Raw genomic sequence first — 21,910 nt, 5'->3', positions numbered from 1 at the left:
AGAACACTTGGAGCATTTGAGTCCAAAGACCTAGTTCTCCTGAACCTGGACGCCAGCCCACCGTAGGCCTGGGCCTCAGCTGCCCCACCTTGGAGCCCCGTGTCCTGATTCAAATCCCTGCCCAGCCCTGTCATCTGAGCTCCATCTGGGACAATTTATCTCCCTGGACTGCAAAAGTAGGTATCTGAAAATGCTTCTCTCCAGGTTTTAGTTTTCTTTTTCTTTCATATTTTCTTTTAAAAATACTTTCTGGTGAAATCAATCCTCCATCCTTATCATGTTCTGAGAAAAGGGGCTAATTGTATCCTCTAGGCAGGTGGCCTCTGTGCCAGGACAAAAGCTGCTCTGGTTCCTTTCACACATGTAAATCTGGACCCCTGGGGGAATGACGGGGGGGGGGGGGGGGGGGGGCGGGGGCGGGGAGAGTGGGGCACGCCCACACTCAACTAGAGAGTAACTTGGCTTAAAACAGGATTTCAGAGGATGTTCTCTGTGCATAAAGCCCAACCGCTGATGGTCCTGGTGGATGGGGACCCCCAAAGATAATTATCTTGGGGGATGGAAGGGACTTTTTTCATGACCACAATACAGAAGACAACGTAAAACAAAGATGTACAATTTGCATCATGTACAATGATGTGCAGTTTGCACAATGAACACACACCCCACGTAACTCCATCCAGGGCAAGAAACAACCCTGCCAACACCTTGAGACCCCTTCGAATAACATGCCCCCCTCTTCCTCAATCGAGGCAACTACCTTCATTTCAGGTTGATGGTGGTAATTTCTTCCTTGTTTTTATGTTTCCACCAAAGCATGCCTCCCTAAACACTATAACGTAGTTTAGCTTGTCTTTTGAGCATTTTATAACAATAATCCTGCAGTACATGCCCTTTTGTAGCTGGTTTTTTCACTCACCATTATTTTTGCACAGTGCCTCCTTTCATGGCTTATAGCTGTAGGTTGTTCATTGTCACTGCTGTGTACTATTCCTTGGTATATCTAAACCTAGTTTTACTTATCTATTCCACCATAATGGACATTTCAGCAGTTCTTGTTTTTCACAGTTATGAGTATTACAGAACAATAAAAGAATGTGTATACCGATTTCTGTTGAGTGTGTATCTTGACATAAAACAGCAGAGTCACAGGGCATGTATTGTGCTGCCTTAATAAATACTGCTGAACAGTTTTGCAAAGCAGTTGTACCAATTCACAGTCCCACCAGCAGTGTATGAGGGTCCTAAGGCCTCTTTGAACTCCATCTATTAACTCCACAGCTTTATTGTATATATGTGGCAGGCTTGGAGTGTTAGCCTGGGAAGCCTACTGAACAAGACCCAGCTGGTTCCCTGACCCCCAAAAGCAGGTAGAGGGGATGCAGGTTGGTTAGATCAACACACAGCGCTGTAATCACAAAACCTTAAGGAATGCTGTGGAGCTTGGAGAGCACACCAAGGGGAGCCCCAGAGGAACTTCCAGAAGTGATGCTTCACCCAAGACCTGAAGGAGGAGTTGCAATTAATCAGCTGAAGAGGGGTGGAGGTTGAGTGGCAAAGCATGCTGGGCAAGGGCACAGTATGTGCAAAGGTCCTGAGGTGGGAAGCAGCAAGGTGTGTTTAAGGAGCTGGGGGAAACAAAGGCCCAGAGAGGTCAAGAAAGTCTCCTGAGATGACATAGTAAGTGAGTAGCAGAGCTGGGTCTGGATTCCACTGCTTGGGGATCCTTTGTGCCCATGGGTGCAGCCAGTGTGAATGTAAACCGGTTCCCTTGAAATGCAAGGCCCTGTCACAAGAGGCAGGGCCTGGATTCAGGGATGCCAGAGTTCAAATCTCTGCTCTGCCATGTCCAAGTTGTGTGAGCTTAGGCAGGTCCCTTTGCCTCTCAGAGTTTCCTCACCTGTAAAAAAGAGGACAGTAAGGGGAAAGCCACCAAGCTCAGGGCTGCTGGGGGGAGTAAAGGAGGCTGTGCTGGGAAAGGGCCTAGTATGGAGTGAGTGCTCACTCATGATAAGGGGTATCACTATCTCACCCCTTTTCCCCAGGCTGCCGGGGCTGCAGTTTTACAGGAGGAGCTAAGCTTTGTTGTGTACCTACCATGTTCCTGACGCCTCCTAGAAGGCAGGAGCTCCAAGGGTCTGCACGCTACAGATGAAAACACTGAGACTCAGAGAGGGGAAGTGAGTTGCTCTCCATCACACAGCTACAAACTGGGAGAGAGCTAGGATAGAATCTTCCCTCACACATAAGGACGGCAGCTGAATTACCTTCTCAGCCTCTGCAGAGAAAGTTTTATCCCAGGAAATCAATAGTGTGAAGCAGGAAATCAGAGAGCATTAATAATCTCAGGCAGCAAAATGAACTGCTTCGAAGCAGCCATTCTCGCTGAATTCCATCCACAAAGCCTGTTACAAATGGCACAGCTCAGAGGAAGACAGGTGCTCCCATGGCCATGAAAAAGGATGCTGAATGCATAACACGTATGACCCAGGTTTGTAGAACAATGGGCCAGTGTGTCTTTTGAGGTCATCCACAACACGAGCTCTCAATGTACAGACAGTACGGGCTCCGGGTCCCACATGCTGAGGAGACTTGGCTTTACAAGAAGTGGTCCAAGCGAGCTCACAGACACACTCATCTAGCCTGCCCTGTCTTTAAAATTGCCCAAATTGGTGGAATTTACTTGGAAAAAAAAATCAAGATATGTGACCATCCTGGGCAGGCATTCTTGTGTGACAACAATAGGCTGAGGCTGGGAGAGGCTGCGCCCTCTGGATGGGGCCCTTGGTCTCTGGCTCACCATAGTCCTCCTCCTGTCTCATGCCTATGGGACCCACCTGTTCTGGAGGGATCTGGATTTGTGACTGTCCGCCTGCATCCCTGGCGCCATCCCAGCTTTCCGCTGCTAAACTGATGCAGGAGGTGGGGGTTTGTTAGGGAAGGGCCACTTTTGTCAACCAAATGGGAGGGAAGTGACTGATCCAAGGCTACACAGGGGTTAGTGGGATGCTCAGGTTGAGTCTTCAGGATGTGGAGTGCCTCCCATTGCCCTGGATACTTGTCGGGCCCCTGCCTGGCCTGTATTATCACCATGCTGATAATAATCACAATTGTAACATCAGTCGTATTAGGCGGGATTTACCAGGCACATTGCATGCTAGGGGCAATGCTAAGTACCTTGCATGCCTGATCTCATATCATCCTCACAGCAAGGCTCTGAGATGGGGACTAGATGGCTTGTTGACCAGTCATTTTAGTCTGACCAGTTATCTCTTCCCTTTCCTTGGTTAACTAAGTTCTGATTTTCCACTGGGGGCTCACCTCCTCCCCAGCTATCTTTGTGGCTCAGGAAGCCACATACAGTAATTCATCTCTCTCCCCAAAAGAGGTGTCAAGGTTGATCACATGACCCTGACCTGATCAAACAGCAGAGATCATTTCCCTGGTCGCTGTGACAGGTGCCAGGAGACTGTAGGTCTCGATTTCAGAATTGCTGGAACTGGGCTTTCAGATGCCACAATATAAGTAGGGAGAGACTGATGGGTGTTCAGAAGAAGACAGCTAGTCTAAAATGAAGCCCACACAGAGAAAATGGGAGCCAAAAGATTGGTGAAGCATGACGGAGAGCCTAGATGTGGTGATTCACACCTATAATCCCGTCACTTTGAAAGGCCAAGGTGGGAGGATCGCTTGAGGCAAGGAGTGTGAGACCAACCTGTGTAACAAAGCAAGACTCCATCTCTACAAAAAATTTTTTAAAAATTAGCCAGGCACAGTGGCACCCACCCACATCTCAGCTACTAAGGATGCTGAGGCAGGAGTATCTCTTGAGCCCAGGAGGTTGAGGCTGCAGGGAGCTATGACAGCACCTCTGCACTCCAGCCTGGGTGACAGAGCAAGACCTTGTCTCTAAAGAGAAATAAATACATATATATAGAGAGAGAGTGAAGGAAGGAGAAAAGAAGGAAAAGAGAGAGGTGACCAGAAAGAAAGAGAGGGAGACCTGTAAGATGCCAAGCTCCTGGATCCAGCCAAGCCTGAAGCTAGTTACTAGTTATATAAGCCAATACATTTCATTTTATGCCTGAGAATAAAAGAGTGTAAGGATGTTTAAGTTGAGTTTTCTGTCACCTACAACCAATAGGATACTGATGAATGCAAACACTATCATTATCTCTATTTTATATGAGATTTTATTTATATGAGGAATCGGAGGCCAAGGAGATTGATGTAAATTATTCAAGGCCACACAGCTGTGAATTGGAGCACTTGTATTTGAGCAAGATCTGCTTTACACCTGAAGCTGCAAGGTTAGAAATCTTGGTCTCTTATAGGGCTGTCCCTCTGCCTCCAGGAGCTGAGGGTTGGAGATTTTAGAAATAGCATGTGTTCAGAGCTGCTGGTACCTGTGGTGTTTTGAGGAGGCCAGGGAGGGAAGAGAGGAGGCTGCATAAAAACGAAATATGTAATTATTATTTAAATCACTTCAGATGCCATAAGAAGAAAAATCAAAGCTTTCTGTGGCATTTCCCCAGTGCCATTTTTAATTCTACCTTATCAAAACACAGCTGGGATTAGTTTTTCAAAAAGGAAAAAGCTCCTTCGATAAAAAAAAAAATGTTCTAATAAAAGTTAAAATAGCCCACAGGCCCATCAAGTGACAAAGCAAGGAAGACAGGGGCATTTTAGCAACTTAAAGCAGATTAAGAAACTAATTTGTTGACTCTTTTCTCCAAAGCGCACCTCTCCCTTGGAAGGCTGTGTGTTTGGCATAATGAAGCTGGAATCACCCTGTTCTCTCTGTTCTTTGCAGGGATTTCAATAGGCTCCCACCTGAGTTGAGGGGGGATAGCTGGGAGGCCTTTCTTCTTGTTCTGGCCAGGGTTTGACAGAACCATTCAATTCCCCTTTACTTAAACTCTTCACAAGGTTTCCCACTGCTGGGAGGGGCTCACAAGGCCCTGAAGACACTCCAGTTTCATCATATATCAGCTCCCCCCACCCCAAAAGCAGGAACCTGTGAATATGCGACCTTTACATAGTACAAGAAACTTTGCAGATGTGACTAAGTTAAGGATTTTGAGGTGGAGAGATTATCCTGGATTACTCAGATAGGCCCAGTGGCATCACAAGGGTCCTGATGGGAGAGTCACAGCCAGAGACAAAGACATGACGATGGAAGCGGACATCAGAGTGGCTTAGGGCTATGAACCAAGGAATATGGGTGGCCCTCCAATGTTGGAAAAGGTAAGAAAGTGGATTCTCCCCCTAGAACCTCCAGAAGGAACCTAGCCCTGCTGACCCGTTTTAGACTTCTAACCTCCAGAACTGGAAGATAGTAAATTTGTATTGTTTAGAGCTGGGCATGGTGGTGTCCATCTGTAGTCCCAGCTACTCAGGGGGCCAAGGCAGGAGCGTCGCTTGAGTCCAGGAGTTCGAAACCAGCCTGGGCAATATAGTGAGACTCTATCTCTTCAAAAAATTTTAAAAATTCACAAAAACAAACAAACAAATAAAAAAGAACAAAAAGTTTTAAAAAATTAACTGGGTGTGGTGGCCTCGCCTATAAGTCTCAGCTACTCGGGAGACTAAGGTGGGAGGATCAGCTGAGCCCAGGAATTCTAGGCTGCAGTGAGCTGTGATCATGACACTTGCATTCCAGCCTGGGTGATAGAGACTCCATCTCTAAAAAATAAATAAACAAGTAAATAAAGAAAGAAAGAAAAGAAAATAATTTAAAGATTGTATTGTTCAAGCCCTACTTTTGTGGACATTGTTTCCCATAGCCATAGGGTACTCATCTGCTCACGCCGAAAAGCAGCATGGGAGTGAAGGGGCCACAGGATCTGTCATGGATCAGGATGTGAAAGGCCCATGTTCTAGTCCCAGCTCTGCCACGATGCCCAGGAGGTGGGGAAGGCTGGCCGGCTGCTCCCTGGAACCCCTTCCAGAGCTGGCAGCCTTGCTCTGCTGAAGTTCACACTCATGGGGGCAGTGATCACAGCAGCCCAAGGCTTCATGACTGTAACAGGGGCTGGCAGGAGGTCAGGGGGCCAGCAAAGGCCCCTGGCTGGGGGGTCATGAGGGGTGAGGGCAGAAGATCTGGGCGGTCCAGGGGAGAAGACACTGACACCTCAATCCCCAGCACTTGAGGAACAAGCTGTGTGGGCCCCCAGCTACTACCATTGGTTCTTTTTGAATGACACACAGGTTTACCTCTCATGATCAGCCTGTGCTCAAAATCAAGCGGACAGACAGAGCAGCAGGTTGCCATAAAAGGTACGCCAGGATGGATTATGGGGAGAGGCCCTGATGCCCAGAGAATCCCCACGCCTCTTCACTCTGCTCATAGACAGTTAGCAGGTGCCTCGCCACTCTATGACCGAACTCACCTCTGACAAGACCTGAAATAAAAGCCACCCAATCACAATCATTACGTTACTAACTGGCACTTATGTAACCTGTACCATATGCTAGGCACCATTTTAGGTCATTGAATCTTCACTCAGCCCTTCCAGTTTTGTATCTCAGTTTTACAAATGAGGAAACAGAGGCAAAGAGAGGTTAACTCACAGTCCAAGGCCACTCAGCTGAGAAGCAGCAGAGCCAGGACTGAAACCCAGGCAGGCTGACCCTGGGCATGACTCAGAATGACTCCATCATCCTACCCCGTGTGCCTTCTGAGTTCTTACCCTGGGCTGAGAACTCCCCATGCACAAGGTCACGTCATCTTCACAGCATCCTAGACACATCAGCTCAGCTCACCCTCCCTCTTTTGCAGGTGAGGAAACCGAGGCACAGAAAGGTGACGCCAGTGGCCCAAGGTTGTGTGGTCAGTTGATGGTCTCTCGAGCCTGATGCCTCTTCCCAGCTTTTCACTGCTGAGCTAGGTTCCTGCCCACTCGCCGCTGACTTTGGCCAGTCTGAGAGAGTTGCTGTTATTTAAAACCTACTGTGTCCCATTCTGACATTTCAGAGCCTCATGTGGGCTTGTTCTCTCCCTACTAATAATGATGAATATTGTTCTGAGCATTTACTATGTGCTAGGCATTGTGCTTGGATTCTACATGAATTTACTTAAAAAACACTCATAGCAACCCGTGGAGAGGGCGTTATTGTTATCCCCATTTTACAGATAAGAAAACTGAGGCACGGGGGTTAAGACACTTGTCAAAAGTTAGAGAGTGAGCGAGTGGCTGCTCTGGGCTGTGAAGCCAAGCAGTTTCAGTCTAAAGCCCATGCTGGTAACTCCAACACTCCACAGCTTCAAATTCGCTCACTTTGGAGCACGTGCCACTCTGGACCCTAATCTCTTCCCCATCTGAAAATGAGCTGAGAAAATTCTTCCTACGTGCAGGTGCTGGGTCTGTTCCAAGTTCCCAGTTCACTGGGCTGGTGAGGGAGTCTTCCATAAAAATGGAAACAAGAAGAAGAACACCTCCTAGAATCACTACAAGTCATTCAGCCATAAATTCTCTCTCGTTTGAAAGTATGTTTCCCCCAATTAATTCCACCCCATACAACTATCAAATTTTATTTGGAGACAGACCTCCAATGCCTAAGGAAGGATCCAGGAACTCACACCTTTCGTATTTTCTTTCCTAAGGTGGTAAGCTGAAGCTGCTCTTCTCAGTCTGGGACCTAAGAATTCTGGGGTTCAGAGAGCAATAGGATCCACCCATCTGATGGTGCTAAGTACAGGACACTCATTCATTCATTCTTTCAACAAACATTGAGCACCTACTATGCGCCAGTCCCACCTTGGTGCACAGGCACAGCTGTGAACATGAAGCATGCTGCCCTCCCAGGACAATTATCCATGTGTCTCCTCTGTCCTCTCAGGGGGCATCACTACTCAAGCCCATCAAGTTGGGCTCATCTCCCAGGGCCCAGCGCAGGACCTGGAAGCTCTGAAATGAAATAGGTGCCTAACAAAGGAGTGTTAAACAAATGAATGGATGCACAAACATGTTTATGAATCAAGCAAATCACTAAATAACGTTCATGGGAGAGGAAGCTGAAGTTCAAAGAGAAAACTTACTGGAGATGCCCCAGATGGTGTGAAGAGGCAGAAACTGACTGATTCATCACAAGCCCTGAACAGATGCCCACAGCCACAGACACTTTAGTGCTAGGAAGAATCCTAGTTATGCCCCCTGGAGAAATGACTTATCTTCTGGCTAAGATGACCATTGTTGAGTACTTACTCTACACTGAGCATGATCTCATTGAATCCCTGTAACAACCCTATGAGGTAGGTATTATTATTGCCATTTTACAGATGAGGACATGGAGGCACCATGAGCCCGTGCAACCTGCTCAAGATCACACAGCCTATAAGCTAGCAAGCTGGGATCGGAAGTGAACCTGTTCAACCCCAAAGCCCAAGTTCTTAGCCCTCACTCCTAAGGCACAACAGAGTTAAATGGGGCATTTTTTGCCCAGCTACTGGACATGTATGAAGATGCCATCATATTTTTTCGAGGCCGGGGCATCTATGGCAGGCTGGCTCACCCATCTCCATCCAATATCCTGTCGCAGTGGTGGGTCTTCCACATGCTGGTCATCGAATGACAGAACCTCACTTCTCAGAGTCCTCTCCAGCCTGATTTCTGCATGTGCCCACCTCCCACAGGAGATATAGAAGGTGAAAGCAAGTGTCATGAGACAGGCTGTGGTGCTGTTCCTTCTGCCACGCACAGGCAAGAAGGTGCTTTGGGTTCTGCAGCAGTTGTAGCTCATGTACAGCTGTCCTCGGTGTATAGCGGATGACACTGAGGCTGAGAGGGACCGTTGGCTGCTGTTAAGTGGCTAAGATCTGAACTAGATTTGCCTGATTTCAAAGAATGTTCATTTCTTGAGCATCTATCACATACCAGACACTGTCTAGGTACAGTTAGATGTCACTAATCCAACATTGTGAAAAATGAAGAATTCTTTGTAAGTGAATTTTTCAGACACGAGAGGCTACCTACACAGAAACATTTATTAGTTTAGCCATGGGATCAAATACTTTATTCAATGAATTATTCCTTACCCTTGCTCCTGCCTACTAAATAGGATTTAACTATTTCTTGGGGCCAGCAAAGAGGCTGGCCATTTCAGTGTCCTATAACATTCAGCTGGACAGAAGTTATGAGATGAGGTTGTTGGACCACTACACTAAATTCCCCCAAGCTGTCATTCTTTTATTTCTATGCTTTTTATTTTTGCAATTTCTTCATCTTTACCCTTGTTTCCAGGCTGTCAGCTGTTGCTTCTGCCTGCTGTCACTGTGTCCTCTCTACCATTCTGCACTCTCATCATTTGCTTCTTCTACGTGCTAGAGGCCTGGGAAATCAGGTCACCGAGCTCATCACAATGGTGTGCAGAGAAAGAGTAAACAGGCCCTGAGTGAGGGAATGCTGGCTCCTTTCTGACATGGGCACTGTAGAAATTAAATCAGACTACTTTCTTAATGTGTTTTATAGAGAGTTGAGTTTCCAGGGTAAATGGCATGCAGTTGTAATGGTGATACACCTAAGAGCTATGTGAAAATTAAAACTAATGTAATTGTTCCAGAGATTCTAGCTTTTCTACCTGTCCCACCAGGGAGGCTTTCCAAATGCAAAGAGCCCAGGACACTGGAGTGTAAACGGATATTCTAGGGGGAGAAATCAGGGCCATCTTAGCCAAGTGGGGAAGAAACGTGGGTAATCCACTGTCTCTGGAGGCTTAGGGACTTTCCATGAACCTGCGAATCCAGAGCCCAGTATGCTCAGTCCCCAGTCCTGGTGAGTAGTCTGCCTTTCACTGTCCTAGCAGGAGACCCTCCAGCCATTCAGTCACCCACACCTGCCCAGCCTCAGCCTCACTGATAAACCCACATCCTCAGGCCTGTGGGGATGGACCCTGGCCTGGCGCATGCCTTTCCAGGTTAACAAAGGAGAGGGAGAGAAAAGGGAAAGCTTCCTCCGAGGAGTTCCTGAAACCGTGCATCACCCCCACCTGGGAAAGACACAGCGGGGAGGCATGGGGAGGAGTAGCTGAGAACACGGGCTTTGAGATCAGAGAGACCTGGGCTCTACCATGCACTGGCTCTGTGACTTTAGATAAGTGAATGAATCTCTCTGAGCCTCAGTGTCCACATGGGTCAAGTGGAGACTGGAACCCCTTAACTCACAGGACTGTCACAAGGATTCAGTGAGAGAATGGAAGTGAAGCTCTGATTACAATGCCAGGCACTGTAAACACCCTGCATACAGAAGCCGTGGTGATCAGGAATGTCCGTAGGTCAGGGTCCCGCAGGGCCACCTTGGAGCACAGGCCAACATATATTAAGGCTTTAGTGCTACTCCAATTAGAAAAGAAAATGGAACCATAAAAAGCTGCACTGGAGAAGTCCTTTGTGATGATATGTAACTTCTCTCCCATTCTATAGATGGGAAAACTGAGGCCCAAAGAGGGGAAGGGACTTGCTAAAGGCCACTAAGTCAGTTGGTGAAGAGCTGGGATTCAGACCTCTTGACTTCCCACTCAGAAACTCTTTTCCCAGGACCATCGTCACCTGCCTCCTACTGTCTGTGTGGCCTTGGGTTGTCTCTCTCCCTTTCTGGGTCTCCATCTCTCCATCTAAGAATTATCCAGCTCACAGTCTCTGGAGTTGCTGCACCTCTTCTGACCCTCCAGATGCCTGACCTGTGGATGAATGCAAACCCCATATGTCACCTGACTCACAATAATTCAGCCAAATTCATTGAATTCTTGCCTTGGTCATCCTAGTTCAAAGCCCAGGACCCTAGCTGGGATTTTAGCTCATGGGTCAGCAAGTTTTTACTGTAAAGGGCGGGATAGTAAGTATTTGAGGTTTTGCAGGCGATGTGATCTCTGTCACAAATACTCAACATTGCTGTTGTAGCTTGACAGCAGCCATAGACAACAGGTCAATGAATGGGCTTAGCTGTGTTGCAATAAAACTTTATTTACAAAAACAGGCAGTGGGCCAGATTTGGCTTGTGGGCCATAGTTTGTTGACCTCTATTCTAGACCATTCCAAGCTGAGTCCGATATTTCCTCTGGGATTAGAGTAACCAGCTTGTCCTGGTTTGTGTGGGACTCTTTCAGTTTTAGCACTGAAAGTCCTGTATCCTAAAGAAACGTCTCAGTTTCAGACAGTCAGGCAGTCAGGATGATTGGTCACCCTGTCTGGGATCTGGAGGCCCCTGCTTTCTCTCATCTCTGCATTGCTCTGGCAGTGACATTCAACTGTCTCTGCCATAAGGAGGAGGAGGAGAAAGAATAGGAGGAAGAAGAGTTATTGTTTATTGTGGCTTCCAGCAGGCAAGGCACTGTGTGAAGGACTTTGCCAACATTACTTTGTTTGATCCTTATAACAATCCAGTGAGGTGGGGCTGAAGTTGCTTCTGGTAAAGGGTAAAGTCTGGACTGGAACCCAGCTTCATCTGCCTCCAGAACCCAAGTTCTCCTACTGCTTCCTTAGACTGTAAGCTCACTGAAGACAGAGCTGGGATCTCTCATTTCTGCATCTTCAGTGCCCAGCACAGAGTATGATGCTGAGAAGATTCTGAGCAAACACTGAATATCAGCAAATACTAATGCTGAATGAATACCTGAATGGATGCATGGATGGATGGATGGATGGACGGACGGACAGTCGGACGGATGGATGGATGAAGTCTCACCACATTCAAATAGACACTTCCCACTTCTGTGACATGATTTATTTCTGCCAACCAAACCTCCAGGTGAGTTAAGGGGGCAAATGTCAAATGTATATTATGACATCAGTTACATAAAACATGCCTGCTGACACTGGGAGGCAATATGACATCATGGTTAAAAACACAGTCTCTGACATCAGGTGATCTGTGTGCAAATCCCAGAAAGCCTGGCTTATGAGCTGTGTCACCTGGGCAAGTCATTCATCTCTCTGACAGAAGACTAGATGATACACAAGGCTCCTGGCACAGTGTGTGCACCTGGTAAACACTTTGTACATGTTACTTATTATTATTAGTGTTGATGTTAGGATGGACAGAAAGCAAGGTAGGAATGGGGCACCAACAGTGAGAAGTACAGGTGCTCATTATGCACCTCTGAATCAGTACCAGGGTCAAACAGGAGAAAGAAATATAGACGACTTACTGGTAACTGCATCAGTTAGCTATGACCATGACAATGGTGTGTAACAAACAACCAGAAAACCCTAGTGAGATATCTATGAGAGGCATTTATTTTACTGATCCGCTTGTGACCAGCTGGAACTTGGCTGAACTCATCCCCTCACCAAGGTCGGGGCTTAACATGTGCCCATTCTAGGGCCAGGCTGAGAGGGCAGCTCTTCACCTAGCCATGGCAGAAACACACAAAGTCCCCTAAGGCCTAAGCTTGGAATGGGTACACTATCTCTTCTACTTCACTCTAATGGCCAAAGCTGGTCACATGGCTGAACCCCAAAGGGAGGGAGCAGGGGCATAAGCTTTGCCTCCTCCTTGAATGAGAAGAGCAGTGACGTCTTATGGCTAAGGGCATGGATACAGGGAGGAGGGATGAAATGGGAACAGTGATGCTTCCACCCCAATAACCAGGCACTGGCGGACCTTGAAAAGGGGCCCCACAGTGGCCCAGCCCTGCCCTCCTCACCAGCTTCTCACCTCAAGGTTCTGCCTCATGAGCTCTTGAGCAAAATCTGGAAGGCCCGTTAGCAGCAATACTTGTGGTCCATGGGGAACCAGAGACCCACCCATACCCCACCACAGTCCCTATCTTCCCAACATCTGGACCTGCTCCAGGGAGCCATTAATCTCGGGCAATTTCTTTCCTCACTTGATTTGTTTATTTAAGGAAAACAAGTTGCTCCTAATTAGAAACACTGCTGTCGAGATGTTCAGCACATCCTAGGCTGCCTATTTTCAGACCTTCTGCCTAAAATTATACCTGTGCTTTTAACATCTGCGAGTTTGTTCAGCAGCCGTCCTAAGTGGAGGCTTCTGGCGAGATAGATTTGGGCTGTTACAGAAGGTGAGGGAGGCGGGGGCAGGGGGATACACCAGGCTTTGGAGCACTGCAAGGCAAAGGCACTTGGAAAAATGAGCACGCAACATCCAACACTGTGCTCAGAGCTGGCACCAATTGCTGAATCAACACTCGGAAGGTGCACGGCACAAGCACAGTTCAGTCCTGTGGAGCAGGGAGAAGAGTGATCGTAAAGGTTCAGAGACAGTTTTTGCTTGGAAGCTCTCAGGTATGTTCACACCCCTCTACCCACACACTTGTTTATACCCCTAGAGACACTCAGACACACCCTCGGAGATGTGCATGCTTAGAAGTACACACATACACACAGACATGCACGAAAGTTACACTGCTGCACAAACAGGCAAACACGCTCAGAAAAATACACATGCATGCCCATAGACATGCAAAAAGATACAGTACAACACCACTCAGAAATTCGCTCATACATGAGACATGCACAAAAGTTACACTGGAACACACAGAAATACACCTTCAGAGACACTCGCATGCACACAGACACACTCAAGTGTACACTGCAACTGACACACCCAGATACTGACACTCACAAACACACACATACACACAGAGATACGCTCAAGTGTGCAATGCTACACAGAGGCACATATACTCAGAAACACCTGTATATATGTCGAGAGATCCACAAAAAGTTCACACTGTAACACACACAGGCACACACCTATAGAAACACACATGTATACGCAGACACAATCAAATGCACACTCTAACATTCACAGATACACATGTTCAGAAACTCACATATACACAGAGACATTCATAGTGATTACACCACAACAAACAGACACACACATACAGAGACAATCAGGTGTGCAATGCTACACATACATATGCACAGAGGCACACACAAAGGTACATTAAAAAACATGCAGATACATAATGCCTGTAAGTGCACAGCACCAGCTCACACTCACATGGCTGTATGCACATGTGTACAATCACATATATGCCGGCACTGAGAAACGCCCACACAGACATGCAAATAACACACACAGCTATGAAAACATGCACCAGGCAGACAGTACAGCTTCATAAACACGGGTATTTCTGCACAGACCCCCTAGAGCACACATGCGCATCTGTGCAGGCATGCACCTGCTTAGCCCAGACACACATGACTCACATATATACAACTGCTTAACATTCACAAGCGTATATACATACCCACCCTTGCACCGATTTAAACGTGCACCCATTCTCTTGCAGGCATGCACACACACACTCATAAATCCATAGACATGCACACTCAAGCTCATAAATCCATCAGACACCAAGTACACACTCACATTGACACTATTCACACTTATGATTCTCATGTAAGTTATGATCACACAAGCACATGAGCACACTCCTGCATGAGAATGCACACATATGCACACATTCACACAGGTGTCCACACACACACCTTACTCTACCATGAAAGCAAATTTTTCGTTTTTCTCAGAGTCTTAAAAGTCAAGTCTACAGACTAAGCAAGCACACAGTGGAATTGCTCCTGTCCCCCATGAATTCAATCCATGTCACTGGGATGGGGTCTGCCTTCCCCACTGATGGTTTCAGCATACACCTGGGGCAACCCACAAGCCTCAGAACCACGCAGAAAATAATCTCACTGACCAGTCCACTGCATTCCCTGACAATTTCAGCATCCTCCCATGCGAGCATACGCATGCACACACACACACACACACGTACACACACACTGCTGTAAGACACTTCTTTCCCCAGCGTGACTTGTCCTGCCAAGAACAGTAGCCTTGTCTGCCCAGCATGGGGTAGTTCTCAAGCATCAGCTGACTGAGTGCCCTACACGCAGACATCCTGAACTTCTCTGCCCTGGTCCCTAGAGAGCTGCAAAGTTGAAGCCATGGAGACTGCCTACCTCCACCTCCTGATGTCCTGGCGATGCAGCAGCTGGATGCACCCAGAGCTCCCAGACCACCGTGGGCTCCCCACTAGGAGTGGCTGGTCCAGCAGAGATTTTATGAGAAAGCAGAGAGAGGGCGGGGACTGCAGTGTCAGGTGACTGGAGAGAACAAGGGCCCTGCCATGCAGTCAAGGATCACCTGGTGTTCGGTGGGACAGGGCCAGCCTCCCTGGGGAAAACAGCATCCAGATAGATGCCCACACACAAGACCCGAAAGCAGGTAGCCTTGGCACCGTGGAGCTTCACTCTTTGCTAAACTCTACACTCAGCACCCTCCAGGCACCATCTCAGTTAGCCCTCTCAACAGCTCTCTAAACTAGGAACTGGGAGCTCCCCATCCTACAGTGGAGGAGCCGAAGTGTGGAGAGGGAAGTGACTGGTCAAACTCAGATCTGATCTGAGACCTAGGTTTCTTAAATTCTAAATTAAGATCCCCTCCTGGGATTATGAAAATCTCATCAGTGACAATCACTCAGGGCCATAGAGTGTCTGAACTGAACTGGGACCTCTGATGATACATGAAATCTCTTCATTTTTGAGAAGCCGCAACTGAAGCCCAGAGAGGTCTAGTGATTTGCCCAAAGTCACACAGCAAATGAGAGCCAGCTTGAAGCTCAACCTCCTGACCCAGACCCAGGGCTTTTTCCAGGACATCAACGTCAGATTCTGACGCCCTGGAGGAATTCTTGGGTTTTGGCAGCCTAGGGGTGCAGCTCCTAACTTGGCCTGAGATCAGAATCCCACGTCACACCCCAAGAACTGTTTTTTTTTTTAAACACAGTAATGCTACTCCTCAGAGGCAGATGCCAAGCCCAAGTAGGTAGCACCATGCCATCTATGGGGCTATGACCATAGGGGCAGCTCCAAAATGATCCTCAGAGACCAGGTGACCTCCTTGGAGCATGCTTTTTACTAATAGAAAAAAACCATCTAACCAAACTCACGAGCTGTGTGCAGGGCTCAGCAGAGCCTCTAGGGGCCTGGAGTGTGAGGATGAGAATGCCAGGAGCCCCTCTCCATGTGGCCCTTCCAGCCCCTTTTCTGCAAAAAGTTTGCACCTCCCCAGGCTCCAATAGGAATGGTCTCATTGAGCAGCCCAGGAAACTTCCCCTATTTTTTTGCTCACCTAAGGAGTAGCCCCTTTGAAGCTGTAAGAATTAGGAAGTGACCTCCACCCTTCCTAGTGGTTCTGCCAAGGAGGTGAGTTGGCTCTTTCGAAGATACCTGGGGCTGCTGGAAGGGCTTGCAAGAAGGCGATTTGGCTGAGTTGGTCCCCTAGTCTCTAGTTCCCTCTCTCTCTTTAGACACACACACACACACACACACACACACACACACACACACACACACACACACGCACACCCCAGAATGGACATAAGCAAATCTGCAAGGCACCCTACACAAAGCCCATTGCCTGGGCAGCTCTGGCTGTTGGCATCAGATGACAGGCAGCCTCATTCACCAGAGTATCACCCCCAAGAAACATCTTCTACAGCCAACTTGGAAATATGACTAGCTCCCTCTCCCTTGGAACTCTGCACTGGCCAGAAAGAGGGTGATTCATAAATCAAATTTACGGGGCCCACTGCCTCCCCGCTGGCCCACCTCCGCGGGAGAAGCCCTTGAATGCATGCGTGTAGGGGGCACAGGAATGCCCAGAGGAAAGATGCCTGGATGAGCCGGAATGTCCCACCCTCTGCCAGAAGAGAGAAAGTTTGTCATCTACGCAGAGCTGGGCTGTCACCACTCTGGGTTCTTCACTCGCCGGGCTCTGGACAACGAGCCCCCGACCTGCGGGGAAGCGTCTGGAAAGCGAAGCCCAGATCTGGGGACAGAACACATTTCGCACCAGCTCCGCGCCCCGCTCCCTCCTGGAACCCTCTTCCCAGGGCCAGGCACCTGAGTCCTTACCTGAAGGGTCTCCGTCACTTGTAAACTCTGCCAGCGGAGCTCAGCAGGCACCCGGGGTCCCTCTCTGCGACTCCCGCGTCCCGCTTGGCGCGCCCGCTCTGTGGGCGCCTTCCCAGCTGCTGCAGTGCCTTCAAGGAAAGCGGAGCCTGGATTTCCTTTCTCGCTACCAAGGCTCCTCCTGCCGGGCCCTGGGGCTATTTCTCCAGGTCTGGCTCAAGGGGCATCCTCTGCGCCTCCAGTGGGAAAGTGGGAGAGTGTGCGCCTTGAATTGCAGCAGCGGCGACAGCGGTGGCCAGGGACGAGGAGGCGGTGGCGACGCCAGCCGGCAAGCCAGGGAGGCGGGCGGAAGCGAGAGGAAGTGAAAGCCGGGCTCCTACGAGCCTGGCGCTCGGGCGGGCGGCACTGCGGGTGCCCCGAACCGCGGCGAGGCCCCGCGCGGGCACCCGCCCAGGGGATGGAGATGCCTGGGCCCGGTGCGCGCAGGACACTGGCTGCGGCTCGGCGCGAGGCTCCAGCCGTGTGGCTCTCGCTGGCTGCCTCGCCCCTGCCTCCTCGGCTGCCTCGCTCGCTCCCCCGGACTTCACGTCTCCAGCCCTAGCTCCCTGCGCCGCTGCCGCCGCCGCCAGCAGCGCGCCTCAGCCCGGCGCGCTCCTCGCACGGAGCCACAGCACTGCCTACCGCTTAACTCCTTGAATGCCACCTGGCCCTCCTGCAGCCTCCCGGGAAGCCGGGCATACCCGGTGCCAGGCCGGCTAAGCATATCCAGCAGGGGCCTCAGCCTTCCAGCCTCAGTGTCCTCTTCTGTAAAATGGGTTCGAGACCCAAGCCCAAGCCATAGAGTCGCTGGAAAAATTCACTGAGCGGATTTCGCAAAGTACCAAGCTGCCTGACATGGGGAGTGTGCACCTCAAGTGGCAGAGTGCTTGCTGCTGCTGCAACTGCTACTGTTGTCGACCAAGTAGCTTAGCACAGTGCCTTGCAAATAGTAAACACCCAATAAAGCGCAGTTTTGGTTTTTGGTATTTAGTTTGCAGTTTTATCAGGTGATAAGTTTTAGCGGTGTGACCTCTGGGTGATCATGATCACTTGCCCTCTCTGAGTCTGTTGCTTTCCAAGCTCTGTGACCTTGGGCAAGTCACAGCACCTCTCTGAACCTCTGTGTCCACATCTGTAAAATGGGAACAGTAATGCCCGCAGTCAAAGAGTTCCCAGAGAAGCTCTGGCAGAGGAGCCCTTCTCATGACCGGGCAGGACACCTAATGGGAGCTGGACATCTTTTCTTTCTTGATCTGGTTGGTGGCTCCACAGGTGTTTGTGACATGTCGTTGAACTGTACATTTACATATCAAGTGCTTTTCTGTGCATGGGTTAAATCTTAACCATTTTCTTTTTTGAGTGACGATCCTTGAGCAAAACAGATCTGGGTTCAAGCATGGGCTCTATTACTTTCTGGTTGTGTCACTGTGATCAAGTTATTTCATCTTGAGGAGCCTCAGTTTCCTCGTCTATAAAGTGGGAACAATGATAGTACCTACTTGATAGGTGATATAAGGATTAAAGGGTTTCAAGCAAAATGGCAGATGTGAAGCTTGAGGCCTGAACTCAACCAGTATCTGCTGGTACTGATCACATATTCTACAGTATTATATGTGTCCCATAGTAAAGGGGTGTCTGGGAAATAACAAAGAGAACTGAATTTGAATCTCTGCAACAGTTGCCAGGTAAAATACAGGATGCCCAGTTAAATTTTTAGTAGAAGTCTGAAGTTTTACATGGGATATACTTTCACTATTTTTTTACATTGTTTACTTGGAATCCAAATATAATTGGATGTCCTTCATTTTATTTTGCTGCATCTTGCAATCCTAACCCCATAATTATCAGCTGTGTGTCCTGGGGTAAATGACTTAACCTCTCTGGCCTTGGTTGCCCAATCTGTAAAATGGGACTAAAGATTTCTTCTAATGTTGACAAGAGAATGAAATTGATTAAAGTGAGTGGGTGTTCCTAGCGGCACATAGTAAGCCCTCCACATTTGTTCCATACGCTTCCTGTCAATCACATCCCTCCTCTTCTGTTCTTCCTCTTTTTCCCTACCTGTCTTGAGGTCGCCAGGCCTCTGCACAAGCATTGTTTAGCCCTCTTGCTGGCCTTCAAAACTAGCAGATTACGATTAGCTATAAAAGAATAAGCAGTAAAGTTTTAGAATTTTCGTCTAAAACACACACGCAATCAATTTTGCTAAGAAGGGATGAAGTCTCTTTTTTCTAGACCTAACCATTGAGCACACTCTAATTTTTGCTAAGGGCTTGTGCTCCACCCCTGTGTACCCCTGACATGATTTGTGTTTCAGGTTTCTGAGAGGAGCCTCATCGTCTCTCGTTGCCTTTTATTTCAGCTCAGAATTTTATTGTTTCTGGCTGAAGTCTGTTACAGGACTCACGGAGGAGGGAGAAGAAACAAAGCAATCTTTGAAATAAATTATAAAGAGCAAAACAGGGTGATGTAAGAGAGTTTCCGAGCATTAAGATTGGCCGACGCCTCCGAACTACGTTCATAAAACGAGTCACTACCCCGTACATCACTGTCATTTGAACCACAGTGTCTAAAAATAGGATTTGCTCTAATTTCCTCAGTAGCTGGAGCAAGTGGAGAGAATGTGTGAGTAGTGAGTGGGCTGTGTCAGGCGGTAAGTAACTTCCCTTAGATGGTATTGCTCTATTGTGGAAAGAAGGGGACTCGCCTTCAGAAATGTCAGGCATATCCTGACAGAGCTCAAAGGGTTGAGATGAAGGACTCTGGAGTCAGCCAGACCTGGAATGGAACCCCAGCTCTGCCACCTCCTAGCTGGGTGGCCTTGGGTAAGTTAATTAACCTCTCTGGGCCTTATCTTTTACAAAATTGAAAGAATAGTATTTCTAACTTTATAAGCATTTTGTGCAGATTAACTGATAGGCTCATACAGACAGTTTACCACAGTGTTGACCATGCATGTATTATGCACGCGAGCCATGACCTGTTATTATAATGATTCCAGATGGACAGTATATATCCAAGGCAAAGTGTGGATGTCATTTATTTAGGGCACTGGAGAGAATTCTAGTCTTGGAATTCAAGCATGTGTAAGTGTCGCATATTTTTTTTTTCAGGTAAAAAACAACTGACTCACATTACTATTAATATGTGACAGGGAGAATGAGGTTGGGAAGAGGGAGTTGCAAGGGGTCACTGTGACTTTGTCCTAGGGGCAGATATACACTGAAGGAGGTCTTTGAATTCAAGGAACTTGGGTGCAGTGTCCACGATAGGTTGGTCATAACCTCCACAGTCCTGTGTTTCTCCATCGTCCATGGAATCTCTCCGCTCCTTGGCCACTCCATTTAGAGCCCTACTGTGAGCTCTCAGCATCCTCCTAGCCCATCTGATGGAGGTTGATGCTTGGTCTCCCAAGCAAACTCCTGGAGATCAAGAGCTGTGTCTTGTAACCACTTCTCTGTTCCTAGCACCTGACATAGGGCTTGGCACATAGTAGGTGCTCAGGAAAAAGTTGATGAATGAAGAAAACTGTCCAGTATTATCATAAATATATAGAAATTAGAAGAAAACCTGGTATCTTAGTCTGTTTGGGCTGCTGTCACAAAACATGGTAAACTGGATGGTTTACAAACAATAGAATTTTATTTCTCATAGTTCTGGAGGCTGGGAAGTCCAAGGTCATGGCACTAGCAGATTTGGTGTTTGCTGAGGGCCTGCTTTTTGCTGGTTTATAGATGATACCTTCTCACTGTGCCCTCACATGGTAGAAATGGCTACCTAGCTCTTTGGAGACTCCTTTATATGGGCACTCATCTCAATCATGATGGCTCCACCCTCCTACTCTGATCACCCCCCCCAAAGTCCCCAGCTCCTAACATCATCACCTTGGAGGCTTGGTTCAACATATGCATTTTGGAAGGACACACATATTCAGACCAGAGCCCCTGGTATGATCAGGAGAGGTCATCCATCAAAAGTTCAGTATACAAATGTAGAAGAATATATATTTCAGCACTTTTTAATGGTGGAAAAATGGAAGGAATCTAAATGCCCATCAACAAAAGAATGGATGGATCAATTCCAGTATATTCTTAAAGGAGAGTACCATGCAGCAGTGAAAATTAATGAGCTGAAACTCTATGTATCATCACAGATAAATCTAAAATACTACAGTGTTGAGTGGGGGGAAAAAGCAAGTTGCCATAGGACGCATATAGAATTTTACTATTTAATAACATGCAAAAACCCGAAAAGCAATTCAATATGTTTTTATGCATACATATATGTAGTAAAATCATAAAAACATGATGGAATGATGAGCACCAAATTCAGGAGAGAGGTTAACACAGCTGGGAAGAAAGTGCTTTGGGAGGGTTTGCAAAGAGCTTTAAGTGTGTTTTTCATGTTCTGTTTCATAGAAGTTTGTTCTATTATTCTTTACACTTTTTTGTATGCCTGAAATATTTGATTAAAGAAAAAAGGATGATGCCACAGCTAAAAGTCAAGACCAGAGTGGAACTGGCCTCATTTCTACCCCATTCTAAAATTTGTTGGCTATGTGCCTTGAGCAAGGGATTTAACCTCTCTGAGCTTCAGTTTCCTAAACATGATTCTTCCAATGTGATTTCCTTGAAGAATTAAATAAGATAAGCTACAGAAATTGTTTAAAGCAATATGAACACTCAACAGATAACTATTGTCATAATTATGACTCGTCAACAACAAGTCAGTCTCAAATTATTTGAGGGCTGGAAGCATCTCAGAAGATCATCCATTGCTAACCTTTCTTTACAGGTGAAATCCTTGAGACTAACAAGATTAAGTTGCCCAAGGTTGTATGAAATTCTCCATGTGCATGGAGGGTCCTCCTGGGTGAGGTACTGTATGGGATTTCCACTTTAATGTACTTCCTACAAAATCTCTAGAAACCTTTACTTCATTCCAGGGGACAAATGACAGTCAGATAGCAGACTGTGAAAGCTA

The 21,910-nt window shown here is 47.6% G+C and overlaps 1 protein-coding gene across 4 annotated transcripts in view; it reads right to left on the bottom strand.

The window, feature by feature from the left end:
• Positions 1 to 17,533, bottom strand: part of WSCD2 (WSC domain containing 2) — a 125,817-nt gene extending 108,284 nt beyond the window's left edge. For 2 of the 4 annotated variants that reach the window (XM_005572137.5, XM_015431494.4), the window contains exon 1: positions 16,892 to 17,533. The gene's annotated coding sequence lies outside the window, so the exon portion shown is untranslated. Of the gene's footprint in view, positions 1 to 14,935; positions 15,017 to 16,891 lie in introns of those variants that run through there. The other 2 variants (XM_015431493.3, XM_074007703.1) reach the window with 1 other exon arrangement.
• Between the last annotated feature and the right edge of the window lie 4,377 nt (positions 17,534 to 21,910).

Source organism: Macaca fascicularis, chromosome 11 (genome assembly GCF_037993035.2).
Source record: "Macaca fascicularis isolate 582-1 chromosome 11, T2T-MFA8v1.1".
In the NCBI taxonomy this organism is placed as follows: Eukaryota; Metazoa; Chordata; class Mammalia; order Primates; family Cercopithecidae; genus Macaca; species Macaca fascicularis.
Note: the sequence above shows the minus strand (reverse complement) of the source record. Positions and strands in the feature narration are given on the sequence as shown.